Below are 15,950 nucleotides of genomic sequence, written 5' to 3' on the forward strand. Positions count from 1 at the left end.
TTTCTCTAAGCTTTACCAGTGACTTCCTTGTTGCACAGTCAGGTAGATACTATTCAGATCTCTTGTGAGTTAATCTCTCAAGAGCACTGGCTGAAGTTTTTATCTCCCTCCTTGTTGAATTTCTTCTCTTAGCTTCTGGTACTCTGATTTTCCTCTTAGCTTTCTGGCTTTTCCTTTTTGGGTTCTTTGGTGGGTTTTTCTGATTATTAATGTTTAATATTAATGTTAGATTAATAATGTGATGAGTAATATTAGGTTCCCTCATGTCTTGGCCTTGAGCATCCCTTTTAACCAAAACTTCAATTACCTATATGTTGAGGACTTACATTAGTATTTTCAGTCCAGACCTCTTCTCTGACCTCCACAGATGTGGCAGTTTGCTGGAAATCTCCATTTTGCTACCTTGCCAGCACATCAGAGTACCCTTCTTTACATTGCCTTTATAACACTTACCACAATTTTAGTTATATGTTTGTGTTACTGTTGGGCCAGTATAAGTCTGGTCCATCATATGGACACTGTTTGAGAGCAAGAAATGGCTCTGTTTTGTTCAGCACCATGTATGTAGTAAATGTTAGGTATGTATACAAATATCAACTCACTGTGTTTCAGGTATGCAGTCCTTTTCTGGCCCTCAAATACTTTCTCTCGCTTTCAGGGGTTTTTGCTTGCTGTTGCCTCTACCTGAGATGCTTTTTATTCCTATTTGCACATGGCCAGCTTCTGCTAGTCCTTCAGGTCTCTGCTCAAATGTCATCTCCCCAAGAAGGCTTTTCCTGATGGTCTGACCTAAAGTTGTCCTCTCCTCTTACTCTAGTCATGGCAGTTTGCAGCATGGTAGGATCTTCAGAACTGACTTATTTATTCACTGACTGATAGACTGCCAGGCTCCTGAGACTAGGGAGCTGGTCTGTATTGTTCACCAGGGCAGCCCTTTTGCCTCACACATAGTAACTAAAAAATACTTATTAAATGAATTTTCCAAAAAGCATAGAAAGTTTCTCACTGAGTTATAAAAGCATTATATGAAAGAGTGAGAGATTATGTGCTATTGGGGATATAAGAAGACTTTTTGGAGTTTTGGAGGAGGAAACATTTGAATTGCAACCTCTATGATACATAGATAATTGTCAGAGCACAGGTGTGGGAACATAGAATTCCAGGCTACAGGAAGAGCTGGACTTCAGGCTCAAATTAGAATTGAGGCTTTTTTCTCCACCCATGCATAGCAAATAGGTCAATGACTAGAAGAAAAATAAAGCTGAAAAGATACATTGGTATTATATTGTACGAGGCTTTGCATTAGAGTATGTGCATTAACGAGCATTAAAAATGAAGAGAAAAATCTGCAAACTGATCAAATTTGTGTTTTAAGAAGGTAAATCAAAAAGAAGTATAAAGAATGATGGCATAAAGAGAGACTGGAAGTAGAAAGGGGGTTAGTGCAACATGCTAGGAGAGGACATCTGAATTTGACAAACAACTTTGAAGAAAGGAAGCACGGATCAAGAGACCCTGAAGAATGTGTTTGCTAACTGCAAGTGTATGTAGAATGGAGGATGAGAAGTTTATAATCTTCTTTGATAGTAACATTATTTATGGTGCTAAGGAGCTTAGTCATTGGGAAAAAATTTAGGGTAGCTGCAAAAATGAATTACAGTTTGAAGACAAATTTTGGTGATTTCTGGCTACATGAATAAAAAGTGTAGCTGATAGTTAAGTGTTTGAGACTGGAATTCAGGAGAATGAGTAGGGCTACAAATGAATATTTGGTAATCATCATATCTATGGTGCTTAAAACACAAAAATGGATAAGATTGCCTAAGGATGAGAGGAGAAGAAAGGATATAGCTAATAACTGAATATTGGTAGAAGTTTAGGTAAAGAGAAACTCAGAAAGAAAAAATTCTGTGAGAGAATATACCAGCAAAGAAAGAAAAGAGCAAAATTCAGCTGAAATATATGGCCTGTGTTTCAATGAAGGCCTTTTACTATTCTTAGATTATAAAAGACGTGTCGTATGGTGCAGACAGCTTTAAGTGATCAAATTATTCCTATTTAATTGCGAGAGCTGATGAATTTTTAATGTCAGATATACAGGTTGTTAATTCTGCCAAAAATGCAGTAGAACATTGGATGTTTCCACTGGAACTTTGATGACATATCACTCGTGGTGTTTTGTGTGCTAATCCCTATTTAATGCAGCCTTTTGAAAGACAACAATACATAGAAATTTAGAACACTTCCTTATAATGTGTAATATATAAAATAAAATGATCAGAGTGGTGATATTTGAATATTTATAATGAGAAATTTTTGCTTGTACATTTTGCATCTGTCCTCAAATTCTAAAAGTGAATATTGTGTGTGGTTTTGTGTGTGGTTGTATGCGTGTGTTCCTCGTAATTTTAACTTAGGAAAAATCAAGGATACAAGGATACTCAATACAGTTTTCTAAGGCTGACACTGCAGATAAATTGCCTATTTGGGTTATAGTGATATTTAATCCTAGGGGATCAGAGGACACAGATTCAGATGCATTCTGTTGTGATGGTATCTTTAGTTGTGAATTCTTCCATTTGGAATTCATAATTACAATGTCCCCATACTTGAGGTTATTCTCAGCATTCAACCCCCTGATAAATCTGTCTACACAAAACGGCAGCTGGTCCACTGGCAATTGAACTGCTTTTGGTGACATAATTTCATGATATTTTTTAGATTCTCTGAAAGAGAGCAGCTGCCCAGAGCTTCAGAAGCATTGTGCATGGGGAACTTTGCTTACATTTTCTCTAGGGACAAGGAGGCTCTGTTGGGTGACTAATGGTGAGAATTGTCAGGTAAATAACTGTCTCATGGAAAATGCTGTTTTGCTGGTTTTGGTCCCTATGCTTAGTAGAATTACGAGCATTGTTAGTGAGGAAAAAAACTTGGTAATAAGGTGATCAGTTTATAGCAAGAAAGAAAAATCAGGTTTATCCAGTCTTTTTAAATTTAATCCTCAAATGAGACTGTGGTAGAAAAAGAAACAAATAATAAAACAGATGGAAGAATACAGGTGGTCTGAAAGCAGAAGCTAATACTCCAAGTGGAATTAATTCTCTTAGCGTAGTTTTAGGGTAGGTTTTATGAAAATCTATTTGTTTTGCACAGAGGAGAAACAATTTGCATCTGACCTTGGAATGGAAAAAGACTCTGCTGATTTTAGGGCAGGAAGAATTGAATGTGACCACAGAATTATTACTCTAACCCATGCTATTTTGAACATCTTGTAAATGATTCAGGCCACAGTTTGTCTGACCCAAGGGGATAACTTGCTTTCAAAACCCCCTGGCAAATCCTGCCTTTATTGGGAGTAAATAAGGGATGGATGGATACGTTCTCCACAAATAGTCCTTTATGTGAGAGAAACAATTTTGTACTGACCTTACCCTAAATCACCACATCACACAACTGTAGGAAATCAAAGTGACTGAAACAAATATAAAGAGAGAACTTTTTTGATGATGAAATAGTCCTGTATTTTAATTGTGGTAGTGCTGACACAAATCTAAATATTTGATAAAATGGCATAGAACCAAGCATAGACATTGTATCACTGTCCATTTCCTAGTTATAGTTTCCCCATGTAACTAGTGGAGTATACATGTCATCTCTGTACTACCACAGCAATTTCCTGTGAATCTATAATTATTTAAAAACAAAGTTAAAAATGTAGAAACAATAAATGTAAGAAATATCTAAACCTCTTCCCACCACATTTCAAATGACTGGCTTTTTCTTATCCATTAGAGCTCATCTTATCACATCCACAGAGAGCACTTGACTAATGCCTGTACCTAAATTAGCTTCCTTTGACATATCTGAAAAAGGGTTAGTATCCAAAATATATAAAGAACTGCTACAGGGAGAGGTAAGATGGCAGAGTAGTAGGAGGACCCTAGGCTTACATCATCCTTTGAACATAGCTATAAATATCCAATCATTCTGAATACCCAAGAAATCAATCTGAGGACTGACAGAACAAATTGGACAACTAGAGGGAGAGGGGAGGCCATATTGTGGAAGGTAGGAGGTGCAAAGACATGGTTTGGAGGAGAAACGGATTGCAGGTGCTGTGGAAGGGCAGGAGCCCTGGTCCCAGAGAGAGGTGAGAAGGAGAGAGAGGAGCACCCAAGGGATCACACAAGGAAAACAGTTCCCCAAAGCCATTGACTGGGAAAGTGAGAGAGGCTGATTTTCATGAGTTTTTGCAACCAGTGGGGCTCAAAGACTAGAGTTTTAGAGGTCCACCAGAGTGGCTAGTATAAGCCCTGAGGGCACTGCAATACTCCTATAGAGAAGGTAGTCAGGCAGGCAGCATCATCTGAGGATCACCTGAGATGCATTGGGAGAGACGGTTCCCTCTTCTTGGAGTGCATCTGAGAGAGGTGGCATTGCCTCTCCAGGGAGAAAGGAGCGAGGACGTGCCATTTCCCTCCCCCACTACTCAGCACAGGTGCAGAGACACCTGCTGAGGGCAGCTAACTTGGACACAGGCTTTTTCATGTGCTCTGCTCCAAACCCCATGCTCCTGTGCTCTGGTGCAACTGCCCTTCTAGGTCAAACATGCATCAATCCCAGCATAGCAAGACCCTCCTCGAGAAGACCAGTGCAGGTCCCCACAACACTAGGTCCCATAACAGATGAAAATGGGGTGGGGGGAGAGAGGCAAACCAAGAAACAGACTCTTAAATATAGAGAACAAATTGAGGGTTGCTGGACGGGAGGTGGACTGGGGGATGGGTGAAATAGGTGATGGGGATTAAGGGTGTTGTATGTAAGTGATGAATCACAAAATCCTACACCTGAAACTAATATTACACTGTATGTTAACTAACTGGAATATAATAAAAACTTGGGGAAGAAAAGAACTGCTACAACTTAACAGCTAAAAACCAAATAATCCCATTAAAAATGGGTAGAAATATGAACAGACATCTCTCCAAGAAGATATCCAGAAGGCCAAGAAACACATGAAAAGATGCTCAATATCACTGATCATCTCTGGGCTCTCTATTCTGTTCCATTGGTCTATATGTCTGTTTTTGTGCCAGTACCATGCTGTCTTGGTGATCACTGCTTTGTAATATAGCTTGAAATCGGGCAACGTGATGCCCCCAGCTTTGTTTTTCTTTTTCAACATTTCCTTGGCGATTCGGGGTCTTTTCTGATTCCATACAAATTTTAGGATTGTTTGTTCCAGCACTTTGAAAAATGTCATTGGAATTTTGATTGGGATGGCATTGAAGGTATAGATTGCTCTGGATAGCATAGACATTTTAACAATGTTTATTCTACCAATCCATGAGCATGGCATATTTTCCCATCTTTTCATGTCTTCTTCAGTTTCTTTCATGAGTGTTCTGTAGTTCCTAGAGTATAGATCCTTTACCTCTTTGGTTAGGTTTATTCTGAGGTATCTTATGGTTTTTGGTGCTATTGTAAATGGAATCATTTCTCTCATTTCTCTTTCTACAGTTGCGTTGTTAGTATATATGAAAGCAACTGATTTCTGTGCATTGATTTTGTATCCTGCCACATTACTGAATTGCTGTATGAGTTCTAGTAATTTGGGGGTGGAGTCTTTTGGGTTTGCCACATAAAGTATCATGTCATCTGCGAAAAGAGAGAGTTTGACTTCTTCTTTGCCAATTTGAATACCTTTTATTTCTTTTTGTTGTCTGATTGCTGTCGCTAGGACTTCTAGTACTATGTTGAACAATAGTGGTGAGAGTGGGCATCTTGACGTGTTCCTGATCTTAAGGGAAAGGCTCTCAGCTTTTCTCCATTGAGGATGATATTCGCTGTGGATTTTTCATAGATGGATTTTATGAACTTGAGGAATGTTCCCTCTAGCCCTATACTCTGAAGAGTTTTAATCAGAAAAGGATGTTGTATTTTGTCAAATGCTTTTTCTGCATCAATTGAGAGGACTATATGGGTCTTCTCCCTTCTCTTATTAATGTGATCTATCACATTGATTGATTTTCGAATGCTGAGTCACCCTTGCATCCCGGGGTAAATCCCACTTGGTCGTGGTGGAAGATCCTTTTCATGTATTGTTGGATCCTATTAGCTAGGATTTGTTGAGGATTTTGGATTCCATATTCATCAGGGATATCGGTCTGAAAATCTCCTTTTTGATGGGGTCTTTCCCTGGTTTGGGGATTAAGGTAATGCTGGCCTCATAGAATGAGTTTGGAAGTTTTCCTTCTGTTTCTATTTTTTGAAACAGCTTCAGTAGAATAGGTATTGTTTTTCTTTGAATGTTTGGTAGAATTCCCCAGGGAATCCATCAGGCCCCGGACTCTCGTTTTTTGGGAGGTTTTTGATCACTGCTTCAATCTCGTTACTGGTTATTGGCCTATTCAGGTTGTCAGTTTCTTCCTGTTTCAGTCTTGGCAGCTTATAGGTTTCCAGGAAGGCATCCATTTCATCCAGATTGCTCAGTTTATTGGTATATAGTTGTTGATAATAATTTCTAATAATCGTTTCTATTTCCTTGGTGTTCGTCGTGCTCTCTCCCCTTTCATTCATAATTTTATTAATTTGGGTCCTTTCTCTGTTCTTTTGGATAAGTCGGGCCAGTGCTTTCTCAATCTTATTAATTCTTTCAAAAAGAGAAAGGACCCAAATAAATAAAATCATGAATGAAAGAGGAGAGATCACAATCAACACCAAAGAAATACAAACAATTCAAAACACATATTATGAGCAACTATATGCCAGGAAATTAGATAATCTGGAAGAAATGGATACATTCCTAGAGATGTATAAACTAACAAAAGTGAACCAGGAAGAAATACAAAACCTGAACAGACCTAGAACCACTAAGGAAATTGAAGCAGTAATCAAAAATCTCCCAACAAACAAGAGCCCAGGCCCAGATGGCTTCCCAGGGGAATTCTACCAAACATTTAAAGAAGAATTAATACCTATTCTTCTGAAGCTGTTTCAAAGAATAGAAATGGAAGGAAAACTTCCAAACTCATGAGGCCAGCATTACCTTGATCCCCAAAGCAGACAAAGACCCCATCAAAAAGGAGAATTACAGACCAATATCCTTGATGAACATGGATGCAAAAATTCTCACCAAAATTCTAGCCAATAGGATCCAACAGTACATTAAAAGGATTATTCACCACGGCCAAGTGGGATTTTTCCCTGGGCTGCAATGTTGGTTCAACATCCACAAATCAATCAATGTGATACAATACATTAATAAAAGAAAGAACAAGAACCATATGATCCTCTCAATAGATGCAGAAAAAGCATTTGACAAAGTACAGCATCCTTTCTTGATCAAAACTCTTCAGAGTATAGGCATAGAGGGTACATACCTCAATATCATAAAAGCCATCTATGAAAAACCCACAGCAAATATCATTCTCAATGGGGAAAAACGAAGAGCTTTCCCCCTAAGGTCAGGAACACGGCAGGGATGTCCACTATCACCACTGCTATTCAACATAGTATTAGAAGTCCTAGCCACAGCAATCAGACAACAGAAAGAAATACAAGGCGTCCAAATTGGCAAAGAAGTCAAACTCTCACTCTTTGCAGATGATATGATACTTTATGTGGAAAACCCAAAAGACTCCACCCCAAAACTGCTAGAACTCATACAGGAATTCAGTAAAGTGGCAGGATAGAAAATCCATGCACAGAAATCAGTGGCATTCCTATACACCAACAACAAGACAGAAGAAAGAGAAATTAAGGAGTCGATCCCATTTACAATTGCACCCAAAACCGTAAGATACCTAGGAATAAATCTAACCAAAGAGGCAAAGAATCTGTACTCAGAAAACTATAAGATACTCATGAAAGAAATTGAGGAAGACACAAAGAAATGCAAAAACGTTCCATGCTCATGGATTGAAAGAACAAATATTGTGAAGATGTCAATGCTACCTAGAGCAATCTACACATTTAAAGCAATCCCTATCAAAATACCATCTACTTTTTTCAAAGAAATGGAACAAACAATCCTAAAATTTGTATGGAACCAGGAAAGACTCTGAATAGCCAGAGGAATGTTGAAAAAGAAAAGCAAAGCTGATGGCATCACAATTCTGGACTTTAAGCTCTATTACAGAGCTGTAATCATCAAGAGAGTATGGTAGTGGCATGAAAACCGACACATAGATCTATGGATCAGAACAGAGAGCCCAGAAATGGACCCTCAACTCTATGGTCAACTAATCTTTGACAAAGCAGGAAAGAATGTCCAATGGAAAAAAAGAGAGTCTCTTCAACAAATGGTGTTGGGAAAATTGGACAGCCACATGCAGAAGAATGAAACTGAACCATTTCCTCACATCACACACAAAAATAGACTCAAAATGGTTGAAAGAACTAAATGTGAGACAGGAGTCCATCAAAATCCTAGAGGAGAACACAGGCAGTAACCTCTTCAACCTCAGCTATAGCAACTTCTTCCTAGAAACACCGCCAAAGGCAAGGGAAGCAAGGGCAAAAGTGAACTATTGAGACTTCATCAAGATAAAAAGCTTTTGCACAGCAAAAGAAAAAGTCAACAAAACCAAAAGACAACCGACAGAATGGGAGAAGATATTTTCAAATGACATATCAGATAATGGGCTAGTATCCAAAATCTATAAAGAACTTATCAAACTCAACACCCAAAGAACAAAGAATCCAATCAAGAAATGGGCAGAAAACATGAAGAGTCAATTTTCCAAAGAAGACTTCCAAATGGCCAATAGACACATAAAAAAGTGCTCAACATCACTCGGCATCAGGGAAATCCAAATCAAAACCTCAATGAGATACCACCTCACACCAGTCAGAATGGCTAAAACTAACAAGTCAAGAAACAACAGATGTTGGCGAGGATGCAGAGAAAGGGGAATTCTCCTACACTGTTGGTGGGAATGCAAGCTGGTGCAGCCACTCTGAAAAACAGTATGGAGGTTCCTCAAAATTTGAAAATAGAGCTACTGTATGACCCAGCAGTTGCACTACTGGGTATTTACCCCAAAGATACAAATGTAGGGATCCGAAGGGGTATGTGCACCCCAATGTTTATAGCAGCAATGTCCACAATAGCCAAACTATGGAAAGAGCCAAGACGTCCATCAACAGATGAATAGATAAAGAAGTTGTGGTATATATATATACAATAGAATATCATGCAGCCATCTAAAAAAACCAAGATCTTGCCATTTGCAATGATGTGGATGGAACTAGAGGGTATTATGCTAAACGAAATAAGTCAATCAGAGAAAGACAAGTATCATATGATCTCACTGATATGAGGAATTCTTAATCTTAGGAAACAAACTGAAGGTTGCTGGAGTGGTGGGGGTTGGGAGGGGTGGGGTGGCTGGGTGATAGACATTGGGGAGGGTATGTGCTATGGTGAGCACTGTGAATTGTGTAAGACTGTTGAATCACAGACCTGTACCTCTGAAACAAATAATACATTATATGTTAAAAAAAAAAAAAAAAGATAGTAGGAAGGGAAAAATGAAGGGGGAAAATCGGAGGGGGAGATGAACCATGAGAGACTATGGACTCTGAGAAACAACCTGAGGGTTCTAGAGGGGAGGGGGGTTGGAGGATGTGTAGCCTGGTGATGGGTATTGAAGAGGGCATGTATTGAATGGAGCACTGGGTGTTATACACAAACAATGAATCATGGAACACTACATCAAAAACTAATGATATAATGTATGGTGATTAACATAATAAAATAAAATTTAAAAAAAGAAATCAGTTGCTTTTCTATATGCTCACAATGTGACTGTAGAATGAGAAATTAAGGAATAGATTCCATTCACAATAGCAACAAAAACCATAAGATACCTAGGAATAAACTTAACTAAAGACGTCAAGGATCTATACTCTAGAAACTACAGAATACCTATGAAAGAAATTGAGGAAGATACAAAAAGATGGAAAAACATTCCATGCTCATGGATTGGAAGAATAAACATTGTTAAAATGTCTGTCCTGCCCAGAGCAATTTACACTTTCAATGCCATCCCTATTAAAATACCATTGGCATTTTTCAAAGAACTGGAACAAAAATCCTAAAATTTGTATGGAACCAGAAAAGACCCTGAATCACCAAGGGAATGATGTAAAAGAAAAACAAAGCTGGGGGCATCACGTTGCCTGACTTCAAGCTATATTACAAAGTTGTGATCACAAAGACAGTATGGTATTGGCACAAAAACAGACACATAGACCAATGGAACAGAATAGAGACTCCAGAAATGGACCTTCAATTCTATGGTCAACTAAACTTTGACAAATAAGGAAAAAAATATGCAATGGAAAAAAGACAGTCTCTTCAAAAAGTGGTGCTAAGAAAATTGGACAGCTATATACAGAAGAATGAAACTGGACCATTCCGTTACACCATACACAAAGATAAACTCAAAATGAATGAAAGACCTCAATGTGAAACAGGAATCCATCAAAATCCTAGAGGAGAACATAGGCAGTAACCTCTTTGACATTGGCCACAGTAACTTCTTTCAAGACACGTCTATGAAGGCAAGGGAAACAAAAGCAAAAATGAACTTTTGGGACTTCATCAAGATAAAAATCTTCACAGCAAAGAAAACAGTCAACAAAACTAAGAGGCAGCCCAGGGAATGGCAGAAGATATTTGCAAATGACATTACAGATAAAGGGCTGATATCTAAGATCTATAAAGAACTTCTCAAACTCAACACTCAAAAAACTAATAACCCAGTCAAAAAATGGGCAGAAGACATGAACAGACACTTCTCCAAAGAAGACATACAAATGGCTAACAGACACATAAAAAAAGTGCTCAACATCACTAGCCATCAGGGAAATACAAATCAAAACCACAATGAGATACCACCTTACACCAGGTAGAATGGCAAAAATTAACAAAACAGGAAACAACAAATGTTGGCGAGGATGTGGAGAAAGGGGAACCCTCTTACACTGTTGGTGGGGAAAAATAGACTCTTAACTATAGAGAAGGAACTGATGGTTACCAGAAGGGAGGTAGGGGGGATGGGTGAAATAGGTGACAGGGATTAAGGAGTGAACTTGTCATGATGAGCATTGGGTGATGTACAGAATTGTTGAATCACTATATTGCACCCCTGAAACTAATAGAACACTGTATGTTAACTATACTGGAATTAAAATAAAAATTTAATTAAAAAATAAAGTAGCTTCCTTTCATTCTCCATCCTACCAGTATTTTTATCGCAGGCCCCCTTTCACATTTTTAACACTTGTTAGCACATTTGTAATTATATGGTCATTGGTTTCATTATTTGATAAATGTCTATTCTCTACTTAACAAGTATATGTTGAGAATCTATGTACCAAGCCTGGTTTTAGATACTGAAAATACATCAGTAAACAAGTCGGAAAGGATCCCTCACAGACAGACAAGGTCCCTTCTCTCACAAAGCTCACATTCGAGTATGGAAGGATGACAATAAACAAGTAAATACATATATAACTAAAAATATCAAATAGGAACACATTTTGGTAATATAACAGAAGATGGTAATATAATAGAGAATTATTAGGTGGCTACTTAGCCTTGAATTATTAAACCGTGCTACTTTCCAGTTAGGTAATGTTTGAACAGAGACCTGAACTATGGAGGAGTCAGCCACGCAAAAGTCTGAGAAGTGTGGGATAGAGGTGAAGGGAGTTCTTTCCAGGCAGAGGAAATAGGAAGTATAACTTTCTTGGATTGGGAAAGATCATGTTTCAATGATTAACAAGGAAGCCAGACTTTGTGGAATGGAGTGAGTGAGAAGGGAACCTAGGAGATCAGGTCAGAGAGTCAGGAAGGAGCCAGATCACAAAGGGCTTGCAATGCTGTGGTAAGAGGTGTACTGGAGATCCATTGGAGAGCTGTTGCGCACCATTGTTGCAAACCCATGTCTGAGATATAATAAGCACTATTTTTGGTAATATATTTAATTAATGTACCATGCCTTTTGAGAACTATAAAATCATATTCCCTTTGCCCAACAGTTTCTTTTAAACCTTCTGCAAGCCTTCTTGTGTGTTCTAAAATTGAGAGTACAAATTCTAGGGCTTCTTCAACATCTTTGGTGGCCACAGAGAACTTTATTCACTTAGTGGCTATGGATAGACTTTCGATGTGTTTGAAAAATGAACTCCAGATAGCCCTAGAGGATATAATTCCAATGGTTTTGCTTAAATCTAGTCTTTCTGGAATAAAGACCTTGAAAACGATTCAACCTGGGAATGCCTCACCCAACAACTCTACTCTCCATGTTCTAGCACACACTCTAACTTCTACAGGCATCTAGTTTATCATCACTTGTTTATTGAGCTCCTATTGTATTCTAATACTCCTTAGGATCTCAAAAGACAGTGAATAAGTATACAAATAAGGTACTGTTCTGATGGAGCTAGTGTTTCATTGGGGAGAACCAGTCAATATAAAGCAAAATTAAAATAAACAGAAGTCAAAATATAAAATTTCTGATAGCAATAGTTTTCCCATAAAAATAAAACCAGTTGATGTGATAGTTACTGGAGGAGGAGAGGACTATTTCAAATGAGGAGGGATAGGAGTTCAGGGATGACCCATCTGTGGGACTGAAATTGAAGTTGAGACTACATGAGATAAGGTATCTAGTTCTCCCCAAAATCACCAGTTTTGGTTAAAATGAAAGAGTAAGTGCAATCAGAGCACAAGCCAGTGAGCATTCATGTTTGTGTTTTAAGTTCTCATCTAAGCCTCCTTTAGAACGTTTGAAAGAAGTATTGAGATGCCACTTCATTAACAAGACTGCAAGACTATTTCTGTCATTGATGTGCAGAGATTAGAAGCCTGGCAGAGTCCCCTTGGTCATACTCCTAGAGCAGTTTGCTGCAGGGCACCCTTAGTCATCTGTACCATCCTTTCAACGTGACCATTTGCTTGAGGGGATTGAGATACAATGATAGCAACTTGGATAAGGTTCCTCTTTAAAAATCCCTTAAATACTACTGAGGAGAATGCACAACAAATCTTCAAGGTGGTACTGTTGAATAATGTATTTGCAAAAAGAAAAAAAAAAGCAAAAAGAAAATTCTGGCATAAACCTATGTAATTTGGAGATATTCTGAATATTCTTGTTTGTCCTGTTTTGTTTTTACATCAGGGTTTGATTGTGTCTGAAGGAGTAGTTTCAGCTACAATTAAATCAGGCCTACGTGGTCCCAAACAGGGAGATTCCTAGAAGAAATAATGTGGACTGTGAGAAAGAGATGGCTGTAGTGATGACTGTGATAAACTTATGAACCTCTTCAAGCCTCTGTTTTCTCATCTGTAAAATGGTGATGATTATATCTACCTCATGGAATTATTATAGAGATTAGAGGACATGGCCATTAAAAAAACTTATTACCATACTTGGCTCATTAGAGTCACTCCATGAAAGATAGCCCTTGTAAATATTATTAAAATCAATACTGGGGCACCTGGGTGGCTCAGTCGGTTGAGTGGCTGGCTCTTGATTTCAGCTCCGATCATGATCTCAGGGTCCTGGGATCGAGCCCCTCCTCTGGCTCTGCACTCAGCCAGGAGTCAGCTTCAGGATCCTCTCCCTCTCCCCCTTCCCCTCCCCTGACTTGTGCTCTCTCTAAAATAAATAAATAAATCTTTAAAAAATATAAAAAATAAAATCAATACTGATTCTCAACTAAGGTTTCTTGATCGCTGTTAATGTATGGCTTTTTACGTGTGGCAGTTGTTTGAGAATCTGTAAGAATATCACCTATGACCAGGCTCTGATAAGCTACAGTGAGGGCATATTTGCAAACACTGGAATCATGGAATTGAGATGATTGACTATAGAGCCTGTATATTGGTTTTTCTTAAAAGCACTTATGATTTCCCCCAAGTCTCATCATAGCACCAGTCAAATTGGAATTACTCACTGGGCACGTCTCCTTATTTCTTGGATACTGTGCTGAATTAAATATTCAAGTTACTGTTCATTTACATGAATTTAAGGTAAAAATACTGAGTAAAAATACATTCTTAGCATTGCATATAATTGATACAACCCATTACCGGACCAGAAGGAATAACATGGGGCCTCTCCCTTCTGAGATCCCACCTTGGAAAAACATTTTGGAGAATTTGCTGTCACTCCTCTAAGGGTAAATTATGGTATTGTTTTAAATGCCACAGTCACTGAGTTATAACCATGAGAATCTTCAAAAGGAACTTGTGAGCTGTATCTCTGAAATGAAAAGTAGGAGCAATTATACAATTGCCTTTTATTGGCCCTTTACTATGTACCATGTCTATGCTAAAAGTGTGCAATTTTAGTCATAATCTCCTTTAATCCTCATAGCAACCCTTTGGGGTATGTACTGTTATTATCCCTATCTCATCGGAAACTGAGGATCAAAAATTTGAGGTGACTTTGCTACAGGTTGCAGCTAGTTAGTGCCTTATCAGGGGTGGGACAAATATTTGTCTACTCTAAAATTAGATCTTAGGAAAAAGGTTAAGCATAAGGTTTTTAGTGGCTTGATTTGATTTGTGTCTATTCTGCAGATTCTTATTAAGAACTGTGGAAGGTATGTTGAAAGTTGCATTTGTCCAAGAAGTTTGTGGAAGACATATAATTCAAGGATGATGGAGTCTGGGACCTGTAAAAGATGCTGAGTAAAAAAAAAAAAAAAAAAAAATTGTTATCCCACTGCATCCTAGTTGCAAAGGCATCAAGCTGAGGTATGAAAGGGGATCAGACACACAACCCACCTAAAATTTCTCCCAATTCCTTCAGATACTTGGTACAAAATCTAAGGCCATGTCTGTCTGAAGAAAAATCTGCATCTGCACATAACTCTGCCAATGCCCTCATCCCTGGCCTGGCAACACCCCCTCCCCCAAATGGAGATATATATTCAGAACCAGAGACAATAATAGAGTGAGAAAAATAGATATTAATAGATAAATGGGGACAGTAGGTAGGCAAATGAAAGGTGGATCTTCTCTATATAAATCTAAAATTGTACTTGGTCAAAAGTCATTGATAAGGGCTTCACTATATACTCCACATGAAGGAGAATCAGTAACATTTCATCTGAGAAATTTGTCAAATGTTTGATTAATATTTAGGTAACCAAAAACAGTTCCTGCCCTCCTGGAGCTCACACTCTAATGGGACAGATGGACAACCCAACAGGCGGTTTCAATAAAGAATGATATATATGGTGTATAATGTAGGATGTACAGGGGGTTATGGAGTCTCAGGAAGAAAACTTTTTTGTAGATTCTTGAAGGGTTATTGGAAGAAGAGATATTTCAACTGGGGCCTGAAAGATGAGTAGAAGTCAGTCAGTCTAGCTGGGTGAATGGCTGGGTGTGTGCATGGGGGTGGGGAGTGATTGGCATGTTGGTTTCTTGGTTCCTGGGGACATAGCAGGACAAGTGAAAAATAATGCACCTCCTTCCCACAGCCCTGGAAGAACAGGGCCCATGTTGGTTTATACTTAAGTGAGCTCACTGCATCTCTACCCATATCTCCAGTCACACTTTTGGAGAAAAGTAAGGAGACTTTGTGTCAAGCCCTTCAGGGGTTATGATAAATGTTTTCAGAACAGGAGAGGATAGAGGCTAATTCTTGGAAGGAAAATTAAATGGCTTTAATCTTGTGGGGGAAATGGTGACTTTTCTTAGAGACATTGGATAGAACCAGAGGTTGGGGTTTATATATTGCTAGAGGACTCATGTTTCACTCTAATACAGCACCCCTGAGAGGTGAGGGAGCATCTAAGTGGTATATGGATACATGGATGGAGTGGGGGACACATAGCATGTGGTTAGGAATGAGCACTAAACCCCTTGGCATTGATAGCTAAAGTGAAGATCCTTTGCCCTTTTCTCATCATAGAAATATTGG

The sequence above is a fragment of the Phoca vitulina genome, unplaced genomic scaffold (genome assembly GCF_004348235.1).
Source record: "Phoca vitulina isolate PV1807 unplaced genomic scaffold, GSC_HSeal_1.0 scaffold39, whole genome shotgun sequence".
Taxonomy (NCBI): Eukaryota; Metazoa; Chordata; class Mammalia; order Carnivora; family Phocidae; genus Phoca; species Phoca vitulina.